Source organism: Anas platyrhynchos, chromosome 1, assembly GCF_047663525.1.
Source record: "Anas platyrhynchos isolate ZD024472 breed Pekin duck chromosome 1, IASCAAS_PekinDuck_T2T, whole genome shotgun sequence".
In the NCBI taxonomy this organism is placed as follows: Eukaryota; Metazoa; Chordata; class Aves; order Anseriformes; family Anatidae; genus Anas; species Anas platyrhynchos.
In genome coordinates, this window is record NC_092587.1 from 93,875,322 (window position 1) to 93,897,709 (window position 22,388).

General features: G+C 36.5%; 1 long non-coding RNA gene across 3 annotated transcripts in view; it reads left to right on the top strand.

The window, feature by feature from the left end:
- Positions 1–22,139, top strand: part of LOC106016523 (uncharacterized) — a 115,350-nt gene extending 93,211 nt beyond the window's left edge. The window contains exons 2-5 of one of the 3 annotated variants that reach the window (XR_011803864.1): positions 8,312–8,429; positions 18,356–18,430; positions 21,400–21,521; positions 21,823–22,139. This is a non-coding gene — a long non-coding RNA (uncharacterized lncRNA). Of the gene's footprint in view, positions 1–8,311; positions 8,430–13,767; positions 13,923–18,355; positions 18,431–21,399; positions 21,522–21,822 lie in introns of all 3 variants that reach the window. The other 2 variants (XR_011803865.1, XR_002401250.4) reach the window with 2 other exon arrangements.
- Positions 22,140–22,388: the final 249 nt, after the last annotated feature.

A 22,388-nucleotide genomic window follows, 5' to 3' on the forward strand; every position in this document is an offset into this window, starting at 1 on the left:
TCAAGCTTCCTTTTTTTTTTTTTTTTTTTTTCTCTCCCCCCAGTAGAAACACAGTGGTCATAGGCATTTTAAGCTTACTCTTGACCCTTCCATCTCTTCATGCTATTCACTTTTTCCTTGACCTCTGAATTCCTTAAATGACCTCTCCATGACTACTGTCTGTAGCTCTTTCCCATCATCTTGACCTTGTATTTTCTCCTCAGTCTTTTCTTATATGCTTCTCTGAAAGTGCCCTGTCTGCCACTTCTTCCAGCATGCTTCTTCAGTGCATGTTTTGCGGGTGGGCTCTTCATCTTAGCCAAATCTATCTCCAAGCCTTTCTGCTAGAGATCAGTTTTCACCCTTTGAGACCCATTCCTCGGATGTCGTCTTTGACATAAACTTCATTCTTGACCACGTCTTGTTCCTAGGAACCCCTGTCTATATTCTGACATTTTTTTCTTTGGTCTTGATTTGCTACTCTTAAGCTTGGCTTGTATGAAATGCTGTTGTTAATATAATGCCACTGGCACATCACACTGGTTACATTAACTCAGTGTCTTCTTTCTATCAAGGGTTCTCCCCTGCAGCCGCTAGCATGGGCATGTTTCCTAAAATAAGTCTTTTTTATGTCCTATGTACTTGGAGACACATACAGCAGTAAAAGTGCACTGGATCACAGACTTGAGCCATGTAGCTAAATTTGCAGTCTGCTTTTCCTAGGAATAGGAAGAGAATGAATGAGTTGTGTTGTGAAAATCAGCGTACAGATGTCTATGTTGTAGCTGTTTTTTTATGATCTTAGGGAATTCACTTTGCATCTCTACACATTTTGTCATTCCCCTGAATAGTTGAGAGAACTGTAATTATCAGTACTAAGCTCAATTGTGCTCTATAAGTTGCTTCCACAAAACAGTCATAACCATGACAGAAAATCCTAAAAGAAGGAATAAGCAATATTTACAGCTTTTTGTAGATGATTTTCACAGTCTTTCCCTCGTGTGTGTGTGTGCCCACTCCTGCTTTCATAGTCAGAAGCATTCTTGGCAAAGGTAATTTCTGAGTGAAGAGAATACCCCAGCTGTTTGTTTATTTTTGGCTTTTGTCACCAGGGAGTCAAAAGTTGGACTCCAGAATAAAACAATCAATTGCACAGAATTTAGCCAATTCTAATGGGAAAGGAAGACAGCGTCTATTAAAATACCTATTCAGTAGACAGTATTTTGGAGGGGGAAAAAAAAGTTTTCATAATGTACATTTCTGTTTTTGTATGATCAATGTTACTGTTTGTCCACCAGCTAAAAACAGCTCTTCCAAAGAGTTAGAAAATAACAAGATGTCTTAGCCCGGACAACCATCTTTCCCATAAGAAAAGAAAAGAGACAAAAAATAGATTCAGTATTAGAATGGGCTGAGGCTCATCTGTCAGCATATAAGGCTGATTTCACCCATCTTCAATTTCTTATACAGATGCATGTCACTATGAAGTTAAGAGCATCTTACTTCATCTGCTTCTTGTCATCAGATTGCAATAATTCTTCAAAGACAAGTATCTCATTTGCATGCCATAGAATGAAAGAGCACATGACTCCTTGCAAAACAAGTGATAATTCTTTTTAACAGCATATATACCGACATATACGCAATGAAATGAGACCACTCTTTAGTACACTTTTTTTGTAGTTTTAGAGTTTGGGCTCATTTTTCATCTGGTGTCAATTCTATTCACTTCAAAGTCATTCCAGCAATTCCCATGGGATTAGCTTTTAACTTCACATGTTGCGTCCTCTTTTGTGTTTATACAAGTGACAGAACTGTACAGTTTCTGCCTCATACTATGTGGTAGAATTTAGTAATCAAATAATCAGAAGTGTGGACTTTTCCCATCTTCCATCTTTTTCCATCTACATTCAATGAATTCAGTAAGTATTCCCAAATTTTTAGTTAACTGGGACAAATTATTTAAGTATTGTTCCTTCATCTGAACCAAAATTAATTTTTCTAAAAAGCTCAATTTAAATTTGGAGGGAAATAGATGGCTTTGCATCAAGCAAAAACTTTTGTTTGCAGTATGGTTCATAGAATCATAGAATCATAGAATATCCTGAGTTGGAAGGTTGTTTCCTTAGCTGTTTAGGTGCAGATGTGTGTGTTCACTTCAGGCACTTTGTGAGTTGTAGTGATCTTGGGCAAGGCTAGGAGATAATTTAATGTGTACAACAGAAGATGACATTAAGTAATGCAGCAAATACTGGAGGGGGAAAAAAAAGTAAATAAAAAAATAGCAGAAGCAAAAGTCTTTGGTTTTGTTTGTTTATTCCTTGGTCATAAGTTAGTACCAAATCTGCTAATGCCACCGTGCTGGACACATCCATTTCCAGCCAGCTTCAACATACCAACCTCAGGATGCAGCCAAGCCCACCAGCCAAGCTGGTGACACCTCTCGGAAAATTCGCTAAGACAGTGCAACGTTTTGCCTGGGAGTAAGGGAAAAAGGAAAATATAAGAAAAACAAAAAACTTACAAACACCAGATTCAGAAAAGAAGGATGGGGAGGAGATGCTGCAGTCTGTGGAGAGTAACTAAATTGTCCTCTTGAGGAGGGGGCTTGAGAGAGTGACTGGATGGGTGTCTGTCAGACAGCCAAGGTCAGCCCATCACAGCTGGAAAAGACAGGTTGGTTCTGCTTTGCCTCTTTTCCTTTGGTATCACCGAATTGTCAAGTTGTATACGCAGTAGAAACAAAAGAGGTACATACCAATAGTGATTGAGCTACCTGGATCTCATATGCTGTGAATTTAAACTAAAATAAATCTTGACCTCTGGATTATGCCAAAAAAAATAAGCAAGCACAAATTAAAAGCACAAATTATCCCCAAGTACCATTTTGGCTTATCTTGTACTGCATTAGTAGTAAAATGCACAGTCAAAACAGACACAAATTGATTCATATTGTGTTTTATTTCCCCCCAGTCAATAAGACTTGTATTCATTAAAGAAATATTACGTTAGCTTTCAGATATTTTACAGCAAACCTATATCTTCTGGGTCAGTATCCAAGCTTTAATTTAAGATCAGAGGAAGAAAAGAAGTTTTATGTTGATGGATCTTTAAAAGGGACGTCCACCTGAACCCTGTTCAAGAGAAAAATTCATAGACTTAAGTGTGTTATTGATCATTTTTGCATCACAGGAAAAACTTGGAACTTGTCTTGGACCCTTAGAGTGTGGGCAGTGTACGGTTGTAAGGCCAGGAATGTCATTTGTCTAGCACTTTTGATTTTAATTGTTTTTTTTGTTTGTTTTTTTTTTTTTTTTTTTTTTTTTTCCTTGCAGTTGAATTGTAACTCCTAATTCAGATGCTTGCAGTTATAGCTCTATACAGATCGAAGCCATATTTGCAATTACTTTTTTCTGCTTGTATACTTTCTAGTTAATGTTTGTTTCGGTTAGAAAATGCTCTGTTAATAAATCAAAGCTCCCTATTGGAATGTGGGGTTCCTGGGGATGTTCTGATAGCTGTCCAGGAGGAGGGAACCTACAAGCAAGATTTTATGGGTGGAACCTTCAAGCAAAATTTTAGGAGTAGGATCAGAAACACTATCACCAGGTATTGGAAAATGTCTGATTTAACAGAATAGCAATACTTAGCAGTGTTATTATTTATTTATTTAGTTAGTTAAAATATTGTGAAAAATTTACAGGGCACTGATCATTGTAAAAAGAAAAAGAACTTATCTTGACCATGGATGTTACTCTGGAGAAGATTGGAAAGGTGGTAGATAATTTTGAGTATGATCATATGTATGTGTGGCTATCACATTACTTGTAAAAATGGAGTACTGAAGTTTATTTTTTATTTCAACTTATTATTTATCTCACTTGTGCCTGAATATAATTTGATAATTTTGACTATTTGTTTCTGGGCTAATGTTGTGATGAAGATATTAGTCTATTTTTGATTTTTTTTTTCTTTAAATAGAAGATATTTCTTCAGAAATACAGATCTTTGGAAGAGTCATACTCTGTGATTTTAAGGGTTCTCAACCCAAACTTCATTAATTTGTACTCAGAAGACAGTGTGTCAGAACCACTTTTTCAACAATTACTATCAGAAAGCACTACAACTAGATGAAGAGATGTAAAAAGTAACACTTACGTGTGAGTTGATTCTTTGTACAAGAAAAGAGAATTGTTTTCTTTGTGATATGGAATTTTGTTAACATGGTTGCCATATACCATTTCATGTAGTAAAGATCTCAAAAAGTATTTTCTCTTTTCAGTATGACTGTGAAAGTAATTGCATATGCACTCCATGTACTGAATGTGGTTAATTTAATGGAGGCAAAACAAAACCAACCAAAAAAATAACCAAACAGATAAAGACTGTTTCATAAAGTACTTCACCTATGAAGACTATACTTTCCTCATTATTAACTAATAGGACATTCAGCTGGTGTCTTCGTACCAGAGTCACACAATCAAATTAATACCTTTTAGATTTGAAAGAACAGGAAAAATCAGTTTCAGAACTTTTCTGATAACTTGTTTTTATTGGCAAATCTGTGGAGGAATCGTTAAGTGAGGCAGGACATGTGAATGTTGAGCAGTTGGGAGACAATGGGCTGGTGAAGCACCGTACTCAACTCACATGAGCCTTGCCACGTATGCAGCTGGCTGAGAGCCAATCAGGCTCAAGGGCACGATGCCCTTGGGCGATCGGGAAAGTCCCTAAGGTGGGACAGGTAGCCAAAAGAAGGAGGACCAGACTGAAAAGCCCGGGAAGTGTCAGCCAGTCCTGAGCTTAGTTTCTGCAATATGTGTGAGTTGATTATGTTCGAACTAGATAAAAGACGACTGAGCTATCCATTAAAGTTGAAGTTCACTGTTCACTCATATTGATGTGCTGGGTCTTCCTTCCGTCGGCAACAAATTGGCGCCCGAACAGGGACAAGTCTGAACAGGATTTGGACACTGCTGGCAGTGATCCAGAGCCACGGTTGGACGGAATAAAGGAGAAGCCGGTCCTGCAACGCAGCCCAGGAGGTGTAAAGGACAAGAACCCCTGCACCCGCGCCGGGAAGGTGAAAAGGACGTGGAGTCCCCCGCACCCGGGAGTGGATCCCGCCGGTCGCGCGTCGCCGAGATCTGCAGGTCGGAAGGTGAAAGGGAGTCCCCGCACCCGGGATGAGCCTATTTAGGGTCCCGCCGGAAAAGCGCCGCCGAGGTCTTTGCAAAGGCTGCAACCGACGTATATAAAGGTATGAAAAGATAAGCGGCGTATTATTTGCTCAAATGCTTTTTAGAAAAGCGGAGCATTTTAGATACAGATTATCAATAAAGTGTGTAACCAGCAGAGAGACTGCAAGGACTGGGGTGATGAGCCCCTGAAGGAATGCAACATAAATGAATGTGACTGTCCAGCTGGGTTTGAGTTTGTAGACAAGAGAAACTGTGGAGATTTTGATAAATGTCAAAACCCTGGTATCTGTAGTCAAATATGTATCAACCTGAAAGGTGGCTACAAATGTGAACGTAGCCGTGGATATCAGATGATTCCTGCTACAGGAACCTGGAAAAGGCCATACCGGTACAAAAACACAAATAACACCTGTGATTACAATGACGCTGCTAAGCAGGGTTTAGGGGTTCATAGCATGGAGATGATGAGGAACCACCCGCGACACGTCATTACATTAAGTCTGAAAATGATAATAAATGTATTATGAGAGTACTGTACCGAGATACGAAAACGGGACAATGGCTGGGGCCTGCTGATGTGATTTATATGGGGCGAGGTTATGTGTGTATCTCTTCCCCTACAGGGCCAACCTGGGTTCCTAGTCGATGTGTTAAACCAGCCATTGAAGAAAAGTCATCAAGTACGAATAACAGCAACCATGGCTGATCTAACGGCACAAGGGATTTTGGTTGCATTATCTTTGACAATGACGGTTGGACGTAATAGTGCCATCCTAAGCAAAATCGATCCTCAAACCAATATGTGGGTCACTTGGGCAAATCAAACCGGACAAAGTTCATTTTGCCTATTCCTCGCTTCTGCGTCTGATCCTTTTGTTGATGAGTTGATTATGTTTGAAATGGTTAAGGGATCATACGCAAAAAATTGTAGTACAAGATAGTTGGTTTGAAGGTTGGTTTACATCTGTTTTTGGGAACATGGGTGGATGGCTTTTTCTTCGTCAAAGAAGAACTTCGTTTTCTACTTATATTGATTATAGTTGCTGCAAAATAAAAACGGGGGAATTGTGGAGGAATCATTAAGTGAGGCAGGACATGTGAATGTTGAGCAGTTGGGAGACAATGGGCTGGTGAAGCACCGTACTCAACTCACATGAGCCTTGCCACGTATGCAGCTGGCTGAGAGCCAATCAGGCTCAAGGACACGATGCCCTTGGGCGATCGGGAAAGTCCCTAAGGTGGGACAGGTAGCCAAAAGAAGGAGGACCAGACTGAAAAGCCCGGGAAGTGTCAGCCAGTCCTGAGCTTAGTTTCTGCAATATGTATGGGTTGATTATGTTCGAACTAGATAAAAGACGACTGAGCTATCCATTAAAGTTGAAGTTCACTGTTCACTCATATTGATGTGCTGGGTCTTCCTTCCGTCGGCAACACAAATCCTAATCAGTATCTTTCACATGTAGGTTCAAATGTGAATTACATCATTAATGGGCTGGTTACGGTTACTGAAACTAAGTTTGAAACTGTTCTTTCACTTTCTGGGAGTATTCAAAATGTCAATATTTTGAAACAGGTTGAAACAAACTTTAAAAAGATTTTAAAAACAACAAACAAAGTCTTTTAATGACTAATAAGTGACACAGATACAATTTTCCCTAAACTTATTGCTCCTTCAGTGAAATCAGAGATTTGTGACTGCAAATGAAATTCAGAGAGAGAATTTGTTTTACTGAAAAACTGCACAACTGACCTAGCCAGTGCATTTTTTTTAAGGTAAGAAAATGTTACTAGTCAGAGAAAGATGTATTTACTTTGAAAGATGTATTTAATTTGAAAGATTATTTAAGAGTTGAAAAATAATTTCTAAAATTTGTCTTTGATTTCCATATCAGAAATGGTTATAAATGGTACAGGAAATACAAACAATACCATTTGTGACATAAGCATGTTTTTACACCTTGTAGTTATTGAGAACTGTTACAGTGAAGTACAGATCTAAGCCTAAAGGATAAGCACTATAGAAACTGGTAAAAATGAATCAAGACAAAAACCATAAAATGTCCTTTTTTTTTCATTTGACATTTGGATATCAAAGACATGGTACTTCTGCTGTGCCTTGAATAGTACAGAAGAAGGAAGCAGAGCTCTAGCCTGTTTTGTTGGACAAGGTAGTATTCACTGATCAGAAATAACATATTTTCTTCCTGTCTTCAGGATTATGATATTTCAGAGAACCATGGCCAACATGTGTCTGAAAATTATTAATTCCTGAAGACAGAGAACTCAACATAATCTTAGCTGTGAATAAGTAACAATACTACTTCAATTCTCCCCTTCTGGGTACAGTTTGGGTGGGATTCTTTTTTCCCCTCCTCTTTTTCTATGTTTATAACACTGCTTACATAAACGAAGTCAGTTTAGGTGTGTGTCTATATATATATATATATATAGACACACACATATATATATAATATCTATCTATCTATCTAATATATATAATATACCGAAACTGACTATATCTATCTATCTATCTATCTTTTTTTCTCTAATATGTATTGTGTTTTCTACTCTCAGTAATTTAAATAGCCATTTTCCTGCCTGGTTGAAGAAAGAGTTCGAAGTTCCAGGGGATGGTAGCGTGTGTTTCAGTGCATGTTATTGTGTTTTTTTAAATATGACCCTTGACGTCTTACTAGAAGAAACTTCTGTCTTCATCTGAGAACCTCCTGAGAACTTGTTTATTGCTCTTTATGCTTTGACTGTTAGGGAAATGATACTTTTTACTTCTTGGAGACACTGCTTCATGAGCACTACTTCTGTGAGCATTGCTCTTTCTCTCTTCTTTCTCTCTTCCAGGGAAATAAGACTTAAAACAAACTAAAACAAAACTGACTATGTACAAGTCAGTTAACATTTCTTAAAAACAGTCTCTCTGAAATGGATACTCTGCCAAAAGAGAAGAGAAACTACACTGTAATTCCCTCACCACACAGTATGCATAATGGTAGTCAATGACCAGTTTCTTGGTTATTATTATGAACTGCTGTTTTTTCCAAGTGTGTTATGTAGCCTTAGCGGCCAAACAGTCAGTGTTGGCATTTATTGTGATCTTATTTTCTGTTTCTTTCTAGGAAAATTCTGGTTAAATTGAGGATGAATTGTCTGAAGCAAATCACCACTCCCTTTTAGAAGCATATGAAGTCTGTAAATTTACTGTTCTACAACTTGAAATCTTTGCCTGATTATTTGGTGAGAATACAGAGCGCAATTGCCTGATTTCACCTACTGATTCTTCACTGACCTTTTGACTTTCTTACTGTTGGGGGACACAAATTTTGTGATCCCGTCTTCATGCTGTTTCTTTTTGTCATTATCTATGATTCATCTTCCCTATGACTTGTCAAACTTGAGTTATTTTTAATCCCGTGCTGGGCCTCCCTAAAGGCATTATATCATATCTCTTGACACTGCACATGATCTCGCAGTCCCTATTGTCCTACCCTCTTCAGATTCCCTGTATTTCTTTGCTACCACTGATGTGATGCCAACTATTATTTCTCTTTCATAATAAATCTGCAGACTTGGACAACCTACAGCCATTGTCATTTTTCCAAACAATTTGTATGAACACGTTAAACAGAATCAGTCGCAGTAACAAATCCTTCAGGGCCTCAGTTGTTATCTTCTCATTTGCAGTAGATTGTTCTGGGACACAATTTTATGGCAAAATATGGTTTGGCTGGTTTACTTTAACCTCTCACTTCATTAGTCAGAGTAATATCTGGAAAAAGGTTGCAGCTCTTCTCACTGTTTTGATTAACCATTTATGCACCTTTCAAATGTAGATGTGTTTGAAAACAAAATATTGTTGTGCTGGGTTGTTTTTTTTTTTTTTTTTTTTTTATTTTAATTATTTTTTATCTATATTCAGAATGTTTTATGAGTATTCAAAATTTTTTTTATCTCTCAGAATACTGCTGTGTTTACTCAAGAAGTATAATGTTTACAACGCTTTCTTCTGCTCAGAATAACATCTTTTGCTCACTGGTGTTGCTATCAATTCTGACCTGTGGTATCTAAGTGAAAGAAGACTGAAGCCTGTTTGCATTAGTCCCAGAATTGAAGTGAATCTGGAATTAAGCCTTTTTTTTTTTTTTTTTTTTTTTTTTTCCTTGATAACATAATAGTTAAACTCTTGCCACTAAAAATTACAAGTATTTTGGCAATGATACTAAAAGTAATCTTCATAAACCCCAGGAATTCAGAATGTAATCTCATCCTTAATGGAATCAAAGTAGTTAAAAACAAAATACAGGAAACTTGCAGTTTAAACAAGCAACAATAATTTTGTCATGTCATGACTTTTCAATCCTTCTTCTGTGTAAATTACTGTTTTCAGGATGTACAAGATTATATGCAAGTGGTAGATAGCGATGCTGACCTTTTTGCATGAGTTTCAGAAGTCACTTTCAGTGACACTAAGTATCTGTTTCAATCACTTGGAAAACAGAAAATAGAACTTAAAAATATAAGCTAATGTGGCACTTTCAGTCTACACCCAGAAATCTGTATTTATTAATAATGTTTTTTTTTTTTTTTTTTTAAATCTAAAGGTAGAGTTGTAAATACCCGATTTCAGTAGGAATGACTGTTTAGACAACTGTGAAATGTATATGCAGTTCAATGGATTTTGTATGGCTATGAAGAAAGCCAAAGCATCTAAGTACCCACATTTTTCCTTGTGATCTCTACAAGACTAGATAGAGATTAAATGGATATAATAGAGTTGTGTATTTTTATTTTTTAGTTTCAGGAAAGTAAATTAAATTTCTCTTAATTGTGGAATAATTGTGAAATTTAAACTTGTGAAAAAGCATGCTGAAGATAATAAGGATGTTAGTTTTGAAATCTGTGTATTGGTTATTCACAGTTATAAAAAGCCATTTCTTTGGGATGTGCATAAATTAGTTCTCTGATTTCTCATTTCATCTGACATTGACCACACAAGGTATTATCCATGCCTGATTCTCAACAGTTTCTGATGTTTTTTTGACTACAAGCTGTTCTTCAGAGCCTGAAAAGGCCTGAGACAAAATTTCTTCTCTTGTTAATGACTAGATGGATGTTAGCCCCTGAGAGGGACAGTTCAGGAGAAAAAGGGCACTGCATGACGATATATCCAGCCCAAGGCACAGGCTCAGCTCCACTAGGTTCTAGTCAGGTCTCCTCAACTGGAAACGCTCAAACTGGTTATCAAATTGCCAAAACCTCCAGCTCCTTTATTTATTTATTTTCTATTTTGATTTAGTTTTGTTTTGCTTTTGTTTATTTCCAGTGAGCCAGGGGAACTATTTCTGCAACCTTTGGCCTTTAAGAGGGAAAGGTAAGAGGTGAGGCAGGAAGTGAAAGGTTGGACATGTACATGCATGAATACATTTACTTATCTCTCTGAATTAACTGAGTTAAGAAAAGGAACGCGAGAGTTTAAATACTTCCTATACTAGTGAAATACATTCGTGTAAACTTGTCAGTGATAGCTGAACAAATTAACAAATAGATTTCTGGCAACAGGGTAAACAATAAGCACTAATAAGTTTCTTTCCTACTGGCAAGGGGCTTCTGGGCAGAATATAATAGTAATTTTTTCTTTTTCTTTTTAGTGTTCCTAAGTCATGTGAATTTATAGATGAGTACATCCATACAGTTTATGGTTCTCATGCCCTGCCAGTAGTATGTTATGAGACTTGCAACTTGATAGATAGTCAGCTGGATATATCTGCTCCTTATTTGCACTCTTTTGGAAAGATTGTTTAATTTTATTCTCTACCTTTCTTAGTTTAGATTTGATAAGTACTCAGCATTAAAATCATATAAATGATGTAAATGTTTATAAGAGTTCTGAAAACTAAAATGTCTGATCTCATCTTGCTTCACTTTTTTCAAAAAGTAAACAGGACATAATGTTTTATTATTATCTTTTGTTCCAAAAGTTCAATTGTCCATTTAGCTGCAAAATCACTTTTGTTTGACAATGTTGTACAAATATATTGAATGGTGGAGATACCAAAATATGTAAAACAAAAGCTTTAAAGTTTTGTCCAATTATTTCAGTGTATACCACATTAAGAAATGTCTAATTTTTGTAGCTTTGAAAGGTGACTTAATATTAAGCATGAGCTACTGTACATGGAAGTGAGAGAACCACTTTTTCTTTCTTCTATCGAATGACCACTTCAAAGTTGAAACTCTTGCATTTGTGTGTGCTCATAGATTTTGGCCACAACCAAAAAAGAGGCCTAAGGAGTATATGTACTACATAATAACTGATGAAGTTTTTGGGAAAAGAACAATGTCTTAAATCTCATTTTTTTGTGAAATTGTAATCTCAATCCTTTATTGTGAGAAATGACGGATTATATGGTTTGCTCTTTACAAAATAGAGGGCAGGACTATTTCAAAAAACTGAGTAGCAGACAAAAAATTCCAGAAAAGGAAAAATGAAATATATCTTGATATTAGTCAATTTATTGAATTTGGCACCAGAGAGTAAGAAAAAAAGAAAAAGAAAATTAGATGTAAAGCATTGAAAAAACAAAAAACACTCAGAAGTCTTTAAAAGCACACAGAGCTTTCAGCTTAAAAAATATGTAATATATCCTTCAGGTTGTATATAATGGCAAAATACATTGCCTGGGTCTACTACTATCAGTAGGTAAGACTACCTATTTTGAAATCTACTTTTACTTCAACAGATTTCCTAATGTACACTGGTTATGTTGTTCTGCATTAAAATACAAGTGGTATTCCCTTCCAGCAGTCTGCATTTATTCCTGTGTTTGCAAGGTAGATACAGTTTTGGAATGTAAACTGACTATATCTTTATTCTATGTAAAGAACATTAGAGGAAATTCACTGATTAGCAACTGATTTTATCATGTTTTGCAACCAGGGGACTCTGGAAGAAAAGCTTGAGGACAAAAGTAACAAATAACAGACTATGACAAAAGCTTTTAGATATTCATCTGCCTTTCAGTCAGTATGTGCTCTGTCATCATCGTCTTCCTACACTGAAGATACCTTTCATCTCTGATTTTTTTATTTCAACCCTAATGAAAATGGAACAAACGGTTGAAGGTTTTAAGTAATATTTTTAAAGAATTGTTTTAAGTCAAAATTGAGTTTAATGAAAGGAGAAGAGAGATTTTGAAATGAGCAATTGAAATACGATGAAATTTGACATAATTGGTTAGTAAGAGGTGAAAAGTTCACCTTTTCAATCTTAATTATGTTTTCTAGTAGTCATTCTACTTAAAAGAAAAATAAAGCTAGTAAGAGACATTTCATAGCATGGGACAATAGGTATCATGATGATAGGAAAAAATAGTCAAACAGAACAAGAGCAGGAATGGAAGTACTATTGTGGTTTACAATTGTTGGATGAACTTTAAAAGAGGACACGTTATTCCTAGATTATAAGTGTTCATGACAAAAATGTACATTTTCCATATGGACACATATATTTAATATCAAAGACTTATTTTCTTCCCAGTTCTCAGATATTTTTTTAAATTGTTCAGTCGTATTTTATTTTTTAAATTGGATGTGTTTGACAGTATCTCCTGAGTGTGTGTTTTTTTTTGTTTTTGTTTTTTTTTTTTTCCAGAAGTGTGTGTGAAATCTAGCTCTAATGGAGATTTTCCTGTTGATTCAATATAATTTAAATATAAAAATACCTAGGTTGCATGATGCCATATGATCCAGAAGAACTTAATCTAATTAATCTCTCTTTAAAGCCAGAGACAGTTTGCTACACAGATAAAAATGTTAGGCAATATAGACAGAGTAGTAGAGAGTTGTTCAGAAATACAGACGTTTTCATGGTATTTGGTTGTTCTGTACCCACTTTCTCACTGTTTTCCAAATATTCTGAGGAGACCCTAACAGCAGGTGACCACTGGACTTGTGAATTTCAGTGGAATCAGACTTTGTGGAAGAATGTAGAACCAAGCAGAAATATAAGCAAAAGGGAAACTGTTGTTCGATTTTGGGATAGTTATTATTTCCGATTTTTGTTTTGCCTAGGGGCTTTACTATTCATTAGCAGTCACTCTGGAGCAAAATGTGAATGCCTTGGAAAAGTCTGTTGAAATTCAGCTGGACAGTCTGTTTGGAGGTCTCAGCTTTGCTTTTCCTTGTCTTAGTAGACCTGACATCTTGACAGCCCTGAGGGCTTTTGAAGAGAGACAAGGTAGTAACAAAAGAGGCCTAGCATATACATCCCCACTAAGCTTCTCTCTGGCCAGTATGAGTGGCTTGCCAGGGAACGTAAGACATAAAAATGGCTAGCGGAGCAAGTCTTCAGATGAAAGAATAATGGAGTGTAACATTAGGGGAACATCTTCAGAAATACAGAGCTCCTGCCTTGCTAAAACGTGTGCTATCAGTAATGAAGGAGTACCATGGTAGAGTGGAAACACAGTATGACGTCTTTGCTCTCTGCCTAGGGTCACAAAAGAAATCTGAAGAAACTCTTCTCCTCAAGCACTGCTGAATTTTATTTACTTGTAATCTCTTTCCTGGCTCCTAGGCTGATACTGGTTGCTCCTCCTGATTGGGCTTTCCTTCGTTTCTGTAGTTAATATTTTGATGAAACCTAGAGCAAACATGTAACGCGTGTAATTGCACAGAAGAGGATGAGAGTGATTTTGCCAGCACTGCACTTCTTGAGTGCTTTTTTCTCAGGTGAGCGCTATGCTTGGACAACTATTGTTGCTTCTAGCTCTGTTCCAGTTTCTAACTCTTTCTATTTCAAATGCTGGATTTCCTATATAACAGGTCTATTGCTCTGTCCAAGGTTCCTCACTCAACTTGCTTGAAACACACATTTTCCCTCTTCACCATCCTTTGAAGTATACCCTTTTAATGTGAAAAGGCTGCTTCTAGGGGGATACTTAATTGCCTTTCAATTTTCACTCTTTTTTTCTAAAAAAGGGTAGCTATCCCTTTGATTTTGCTGCCTTTGGACTCTTCAAGAGGCTCTGAGTAAGAACATTTGAAATGATGTATTGACATTTCAGATGGATCGCTGACAGCCTTTCATGGCTGCTGTTGCCAAGATGTGATTTTACATAGCAGGCTTCATACAGTTGCTTTGTAAAAACTGAACTATTTGTGAGGCATTCTCCTAATATTTCATATTTTAAGCAAAAATAAGTATGCAGGGAGAAGTAACTAAAGCTAACGTACATGCACTGAGGTTAAAAATGGTGGGACTGAAGTTGAAGATGGATGTTTGGTATGTGGAAAACATCCTGGTGGCACAGAAATAGTTTAGCAGAGCAGATCCCTGCTCCTTCCTGCTCTGCACTCAGGTGTCCCCAGGCTGTGTGGTACCATTACTCCGACTTCTAGCATTTAGGAAGTACCCTGTGTAATTGGCTGAGCTGTTTTCCATCTGTTTCTGAGCTGAGATGATTTTGGCCAGGAAAAGGTGTAGTATAATTTTTTCTCTTCCTTATACAAGCAACCCCACGTGCCACTTGTCCAGAGCTTGTTATTTGGTCTACACTTTCTATAGTGACAGGGCTTTCATGTCCTTTGGTGCAGACAAACTGCTTATGTGAGAAGTTAGTATTGCTTTTCCTGTGGAAATTGTCTGAAGATAGCAGCAATTTTCAAGTAGTGGAGATAGAAAAGCCACTTATTTTGCTAATTTCTGCTGCTTGTTCTGCAGGAATATATACATATATACATATTCACATATGTTGGTATATCTGCATCACCATATTATTTTAAGCAAGCATTAATGCTAAATAGGTGTTTTAAATTTTGTGTTACGGGAAGCTTGCAAAACAACAACAGAGCAGAAGTAGAAAACCTGGAATATCAGCTCTGTTGTTCGTCTCAGACTAAGTGTTTTCTGAGAATGGTTCCCTGAGGGCAGAAAAGAGGACAGATTGACTTCATCAGAATGATTTTTTTTGACTGGGTGTTGTCAGCAGGTCTCCACATGTAACACATTAATGTCCAGAAAAGATGGGTTGAGACTGAACATTTTCTTTGTGGGAATGGTCATAAAACAGTCTCAAGGACTGGAAAAGATTGGACAACATTTATGTGCTCAAAATAATGACTGTTTTAGGGAATGGCTTTGGTTATTCCAAGAGGAGCAAGTACAAGGGACGATGAGTTTGTGTGCAGTCTGAACTCCTGGTGCAGTTCAGTTGCCATACTGAAGACTTCGGTCATTGTTCTGAGGAAGGGAATGTGATGCATATGATTCCTGCAGGCTGCTGGGTCATGGTGCTAGGTTGTTCTGCCTGGTACAGCTGCTTTACTCAGCAATAACACATGCTAACTGGAAGAGGCACAGCCCTCTTCTAGTGCTGGTTTCACTTTCCTATGTCTTACTAGAGTATCATCTGTTTTCAAAGAAAATTTTTTCTTCCTGAGCACATAGATGGAAATAAATGCAGAAGTAAGCCAAAGGGAGACAATCTTCTTATCTTACGTCATGGTAAAGACCCAATGAAAAAAAAATAAAATCCTGTGGTGCTTTCCCTACAGCAAAGTGAAGAAATTTTCAAATGTTGAGTTAAACAGATATTCCAATGTATGCAATGAAATAAAAAATACTGAGGGAATGAGTTATTCTGTCTCCCATTATGATTATAAATAGTGAGGATGAAGCCTGAGCATCTCATTTTGAAAATGATGTTCTGTGCCCCAAGTGCAATCTCTACTGTTTAGATTATGATACCTATCTTGGAGAGCTGCTTCGAACTCTGGTATGAAGTAACATTGAATATTCAGGTCCAAATATAATGATTCTACTCTTTGTAAACATAAATGGCAAACTGCAATGCTAAAAAAAAATAATAAAATAATAAAAAATATATTTTTATTCTTTCTCTATGCATGTATCTGCATATAGGTGTATATTTTTATTAAAATTAAAAATATGCAAATTGGATATTTTCCATAGCATACGTTTGTGGTAAATATATTTGTACATTTTTTCAAGTTAACAAAATATTTTCCAGTTTACAGAATTTATTCTTTATGCCTTACCCAGCTGAAACTCAACTTTATCGTGTATTCACCAAATCGGGTTTCATATTTTAAAATACTCCATTTATTTTTTTCTGTAAAGTGTTAATAATATGCTAATGACAGTGTTATCTATATATTCAGGGTCAGACAAGGACCATGTTCCAGTTCAAATATCACTTTTTATTGGAGGAGAGAGTGTTTTCTTTTTTCTTTGTAGATTTTTTGACAAGGGAAAGAATATAGTTCTGTAATGACATTTATTTGTTTTTATTGTAGTGTTCATTTTTCATTTCTTTTTTATACATGCATGTGCCAGGAAGAGCTAACTGTTTTCATTTTGGTCTTTATTGTATTAATTAGTGAGTCCACACTAACCCTAAAAGTAGCATGTGAATACTTTTTCCAGAAGGATTCAAACCAAATCTCTATATTTTTGTGGGCAGGTTTGTGAATTGACGAAGTCCTATGCTCTTCTTGAAAAAAGCCAAGGTAGCCAACCCAGAATACTGGACCAAGCTCTCCTGACTTTTGGAATATTTAAAGTAGTGATTTAGATTTTCTTTTTCAACTTACTTCTTCAAAGAATATCTCTCTCAGATAACAGAGTGGTCCAAACTGGATTGGTTTAAGTAATCTTTCTAAGGCTATCTTGGATTTTACACTTATTTCTTAAATTGACTTATCCAAATTGGAGAATGGAGAGTCCACATCATTTTTTACCATTAGCATAGTTGATTACAACCTCCTCAGGGTTTCATGCAATAGATCCTCTTGGGGCATCTAGTCGTGTCAAAGCAGATGTCAGGACTACTTTTTCAGGAGGATTAAGTCACCTGGTATTCAGTAAGTGCTAGATTCTTTTGATATGGGAAACAAGAATGCTGACTGTGAATTTTCACTGGGGTACCTGCAATTTGTTTTGTTGTTTGTAGCACGTAAGACATGGAATGTCAGCTTTTTCTGTAGTTACTTTTGTGTTTGTCTGTTTAATGTTAATATGACTTTGGATTTTGTTCATGATGCACACTTTGAGCAGCTGGCCAAAATTACTCATCATTAAGTGATTTTAAAACCTTCTGTTAGAGGAGGGTGGTTGGAGTAAAGGCAAACTGACCATTTTAAGTTTTATGTGAATATATATATATATATATATATATATATATCAACTCCATCTTCTCAGTGACTGTGACTCTACCTATCTTTTGTTTGTAGTGAACTTGTGCTAAATGTTGATCACACAAGCTATAGGCTGCTGTCTATATCCCTCAACAGAGGCTCACTTCCTTTTGTATAAATTTTTACTCTGTGGTTGTTTTTTCTAGGAAGTGATACAGAGGCAATTCATCTTCTTCATGTAAAGGATACAATAGTCTAATACATTTTCCTTGTGCAGGATACTATTCTTATTGTGCTACCTACAGAACACAAGAGGTGCCGTTTTGATACGAGTTCTTTATACCTGGGTACATATATTAAGTGCTTCAGTTTCCATTCATTTCCAAATGAATGGAAGTTTTTCCCATGTGGCATCAAAAAACTCTGGAAAGTTGTATGCAGTTGGAGGGTCCAATTAAAGAAGAAAAACACCTTAGACTTACTATGGTTAAAAAAAAGAATGCAACAAATATATGTGAAGAGAAGTATGTTGAAAACCTTTACCACCTATGATGAAACTGAGACAACACGTTGATAATGAGCATGTAAATGGGAAAGCAGAGATTACACTGGTGAATGCACCAGCAATTGCTGTTGCAAAGTCTTCTTATTTAAAAATAATAAAAATTTTTTAAAAAAATGCAAAAGGTTTGGGAAGGTATCTTTTCACACACTTTTCCAAAATCAAATATAGAACATTGTGATGGAAGGTTGAAAGTACTTCAGAAGTGTAACAACTGGGTAATGTAGTCTGGCATCATCAGACAATAAATTGGAGTAAACATATAGGACCATGCTGGACACAAAAATGAATGACAGTGTAGGTTGTAGATACTGGTTTAGGTAATAGCTGCTTGCTACTGCCCAGGTCCTGCATTTAGTTATCTTCAGGGTTTCAGGGTGCTGGAGAGTACCCAGTGAAATGACCAACCCTCATATTACAGGGTTCTTTTTTTTTTCTTTTCTAGTGCAAAATCCCACTCCATCAAAAAATTAAGCTGTTAAAAGGCCCTTGTCTGCTGTACATAATATGCATCTGACAGGTGAGGAAGAAATCAGTAATGGAGAAATGCATTGTGGTTCTTTTTGGTATTAGCTGTGTTTATGCAACCACATTCTCAGCCTCTCCCTTTTCTCCTGCTACCACAAGCTGATGAACACACCAGCTGGAATCAAGCAGATCACTCAGGATCAGTGGGTACTGGAAATGGGCACTGCTCCATGGAGCATGTCACCAGGCAGAGGCACCTCCATCCCTTGTCAGGGCATCCTCCTCCTCACCCCCAAGGGGCAGAGGCAGGATGGGAGCAGGGATCCGTCTTGGAGAGGATGCAATGAGGAACTGTGGTGAAGACTGGGAACAGGAGGGGACTGTTTCAGTGTCAGGTTGTATTTATGGGGCTTTTTATTATTGTTATTATTATTTGTTTATGCTTACATTTCTCATGGAATAACTGTTTTGGTTTTTAATGATATGTGAGGAGTGCTGCCAAAAATGGAAAACATTCATTTGAATTTTTAATGAAGTTGATTGTACCTCTTTTCCATTTAATTTCCATGAATATTCTACAGAATATAAAGTGAATATTCACTGGAGCAATAAATGTTATGCTAATTCTGTGGGACAAAAGTGGGAAGGGAGTTTTGAATTCATAATTGTGAGTATTCACAATGATAACCTGCTTTACACAGTACTCATCAAAAATCATGCTGCTTTTGCATTGAAGTCAGAGATTGTGTGTGTTTCTAGACTTCAGGGCATGTACACAGCTTCTGCACAATTAGTACATGAGCAATGAACCTAAAAATATACCAAGCAATAATGTGCCTTTCTGATGTTACAAATTCTAGAAGAAAAAAAAAAAAAATCTGATTGCTAAAACCAAAATGCACAGTGAGCTGTCTTGATTGTATGAAAGTTTTCATTATTTTTGAATTAATCTTATTCAGTGGAAAAATATTAGGAACTGAAATTTATTGATAGATTTTTGTTTTACTAGCAAAATATTTATTATTCACGCTTTAGTTCTTCTAACCATTACAGCTGTGGAATAGTAATTTCTTTCACCAGTAAGTCCAGCTTGAGGCCCATCATACAGCGGAAAACAAAGAGAAAAGGTAAAGGAACACAGTGGAAAAGGATGAAAGAAATATCTTCATATATAATAAGCTTCATATGCTTAATACTCAGACCTAACAGATTTAGGACAATGTTCCCGACCAAGTTAATACAAATTCAAATTAAGATTTTCTGAATATGTGTAATTATTGAGAGTATTTTTTATAAAATATATAATGATATCACTTTATTTACTCTACATTTTTGTATATAATCTTCATCCAACTGGATCTGTTTGTGTAGAACTGTTTTCCCTAGTTTTGTCCATCATTTTCCAGTTCTCCTCCTGCCTAGGTAGCCATTTATCTCTGATAACTCTCACAGAGAGATCGCTGTCTCTCTTAACTATTTGAGCTGTCTTATTGACTTGCATAATGTTATTTAAATGGTAAGGAATAACGTTGAGAAGGCTTACTCTTTGTAAGCTCATGCTGATTTTTGCTGCTGCTTTGGATATTATGCTGGTGTGGCTTTTATTTATTTATTTATGATTTTTCAGTCCTTTGAGCAAGGGGAGGTTTTTCCATAAAATCTGTAACATGGAGCATGACAAAAAGTTTTGTGAGTTTGATTCTGCAAGTTTGTCTCTCTGGTGTTTTCCTGCTACCACTGGATTTTCAATAAGTCAGCTAGACCTATTTGCATAATGCTGTTAACAAACAGGGGTTTTATATCAGAAAACAAACTATTATCTCATAAATGACTGTTTTCTAATATGTTCTTTTTTTTTTTTTCCTATCTTTTATTTTTATAACTAAACAAAATTTTAATAATGGTAAATTTCAGTGAATCTTCAGTGACTGTTTTAAAGCTATTTTCTCTCTTAAGACATTTAGCAAAGCTTTCCCTGTGAGGCTTTTTCTGCCTAGGAGGCCTCCACAGTGTATGCAGGTATTCAGATACTTTTGCATGTGATGATCTGGGTGCTTTTAAATTTAAATGAATATTGTCTTTAATTTAATTTAGCTTAAGTCTCTTACAAGTATCATAATTTAAAATGAATAGGCCCTCTGAAATCTGTGACAAGCATCCAGAGAGGATCATTTGAGAATCTATTACGTGTATCTATTTAAATGCATTCTTTGTGATATTGAAATTTGTTCCCTTGTAGAAAGAATAAAGTGTAATATTTACAGGCTGTAAGTTTTTATTTTATTGTCAATAAAATCCCAATATATAGCCTATGATAACAGATTAACATATTGAAACTTGAGTACCAAAACAGCTTGATTGTCCTTTTTCTTCCCTTCCAATAAAAATGAAAAAAAAAAAAAAAAGTAATTATTTTGTGTATATAGTTAAGTTGATTTAGCACTTAATTTTATTTGATATGTGTATGTGGCTGGAGGGCAATAATAAGGCACAGTTGATTGATACACTCCTTTCACCTTTGGAGACCTCAGTTTAGTCCTGGCATAGGTCACACAAAATTAGTTTCGATAGGCATTTTATACTCTTTAGTGCACGTTTGTCCACATCATAAAGCTATCAACCAGCATGATGCAGTTAACAGTCAATGCTGTGGACGAGCTGGTGACCAGACAGGATTTTGAAAGGCAATTTGTGTCCCTTAGCAGAATTGTGATAGGGTGGAGCCAAGCTCTTTTCTTCTGAATTTCTGGATCTCACTGGTCACCGAGTTTCTTCATTTTCATGGACAGCAAATGTAGATACTTGAAATGAATGGCTTTCCCAGGTTGCTTTCCTGAAACTTCTTATACAAGTTTTAAGGACCCAAGAGCAGTTCTAGAATGGGCAGTTCAATGCAGTCAGGAAACATCCATTTGAAACCATCTCTTGTTGTTTGTGTGATCTTTAAAGTTATGGTTGCAAAACAAATCCAATCCTAATATGAGCGGATGTTCTCAGAGGCCATGCTATTTTGTATTTCAGTGCTACATTTGCTCCCTTGGACAACCAGGTGACCCCGTCCAAGGTTAAGCATGAATCCCCGAGGAAGAGCTATGCACTATGCTCCACAACAGGAGCAACGCCTCTCTGTGACTTGAGTGAAGGTAAGAGCTTTATTATTTCACACGCTCTGTGCATGGGTTCACCACATACACCCCTCTCTTTCTCATAAACTCACTGCATGCTGAGCAGCAAAAAGGAAAAGTTAAGTGGAAACCAATAGGGATCTGTGTGCAAGAGGCACTTGTGCCACTTACACATGCAGGTGCAATAGTCTCATCAACTGCGGTACCTCTGCTTCACACCATGCCTCCTTGCATAAGGTTTTCAGGTTTAGTTCTTGGCCTTTTATTTAGCTTTTCAAGGTATGCCTGTGTTTTTGACATGATTCTGTTGTAATCATAGGAAGCAACATTGATGGATAGAAGAGGAGGAGAAAGCGAGATGCTCATCGAGCCCAGCTGATGCATATAGGTTCATTTATATCTTGTCCATAAACATACGAAGTACTAGAAGAGACCCCTGGGAAGCCAGTGACACTAATGGAAAAGTTAAGTGTGAGACTGTACAGCTGGACTTAGATGCCTTTTATTCAGAGTTGTTATTAGTTTAGACAAAGCAATCTAGAGCTGTCAGGGCTGCAACCTCTGTACTCACCTCTGTAAATTTTCATGGATTCTATCACCTTAATAACAGGAATTAAAATCTGGTTGTTTGTCTTAGAGGTGAGTCTCAATGTACTAGGTTAACTTATGATTTGAATGGAAACTATTCATTGCTGTCCTCTAATAAGTTCCCTCTTTACTTTTTTAACATCTTATCTTCTTGAAGCGGTACAAGTTGAAATATAACCAGCCAAATATATCCAGTTGACTAATAGTCATTGGTCCCATTGTCTAACTGGACTGTGTATGGCCATCAGAGGAAACAATATGAACTCCAAATAATTACTGATTTTAGATATTTTAAAG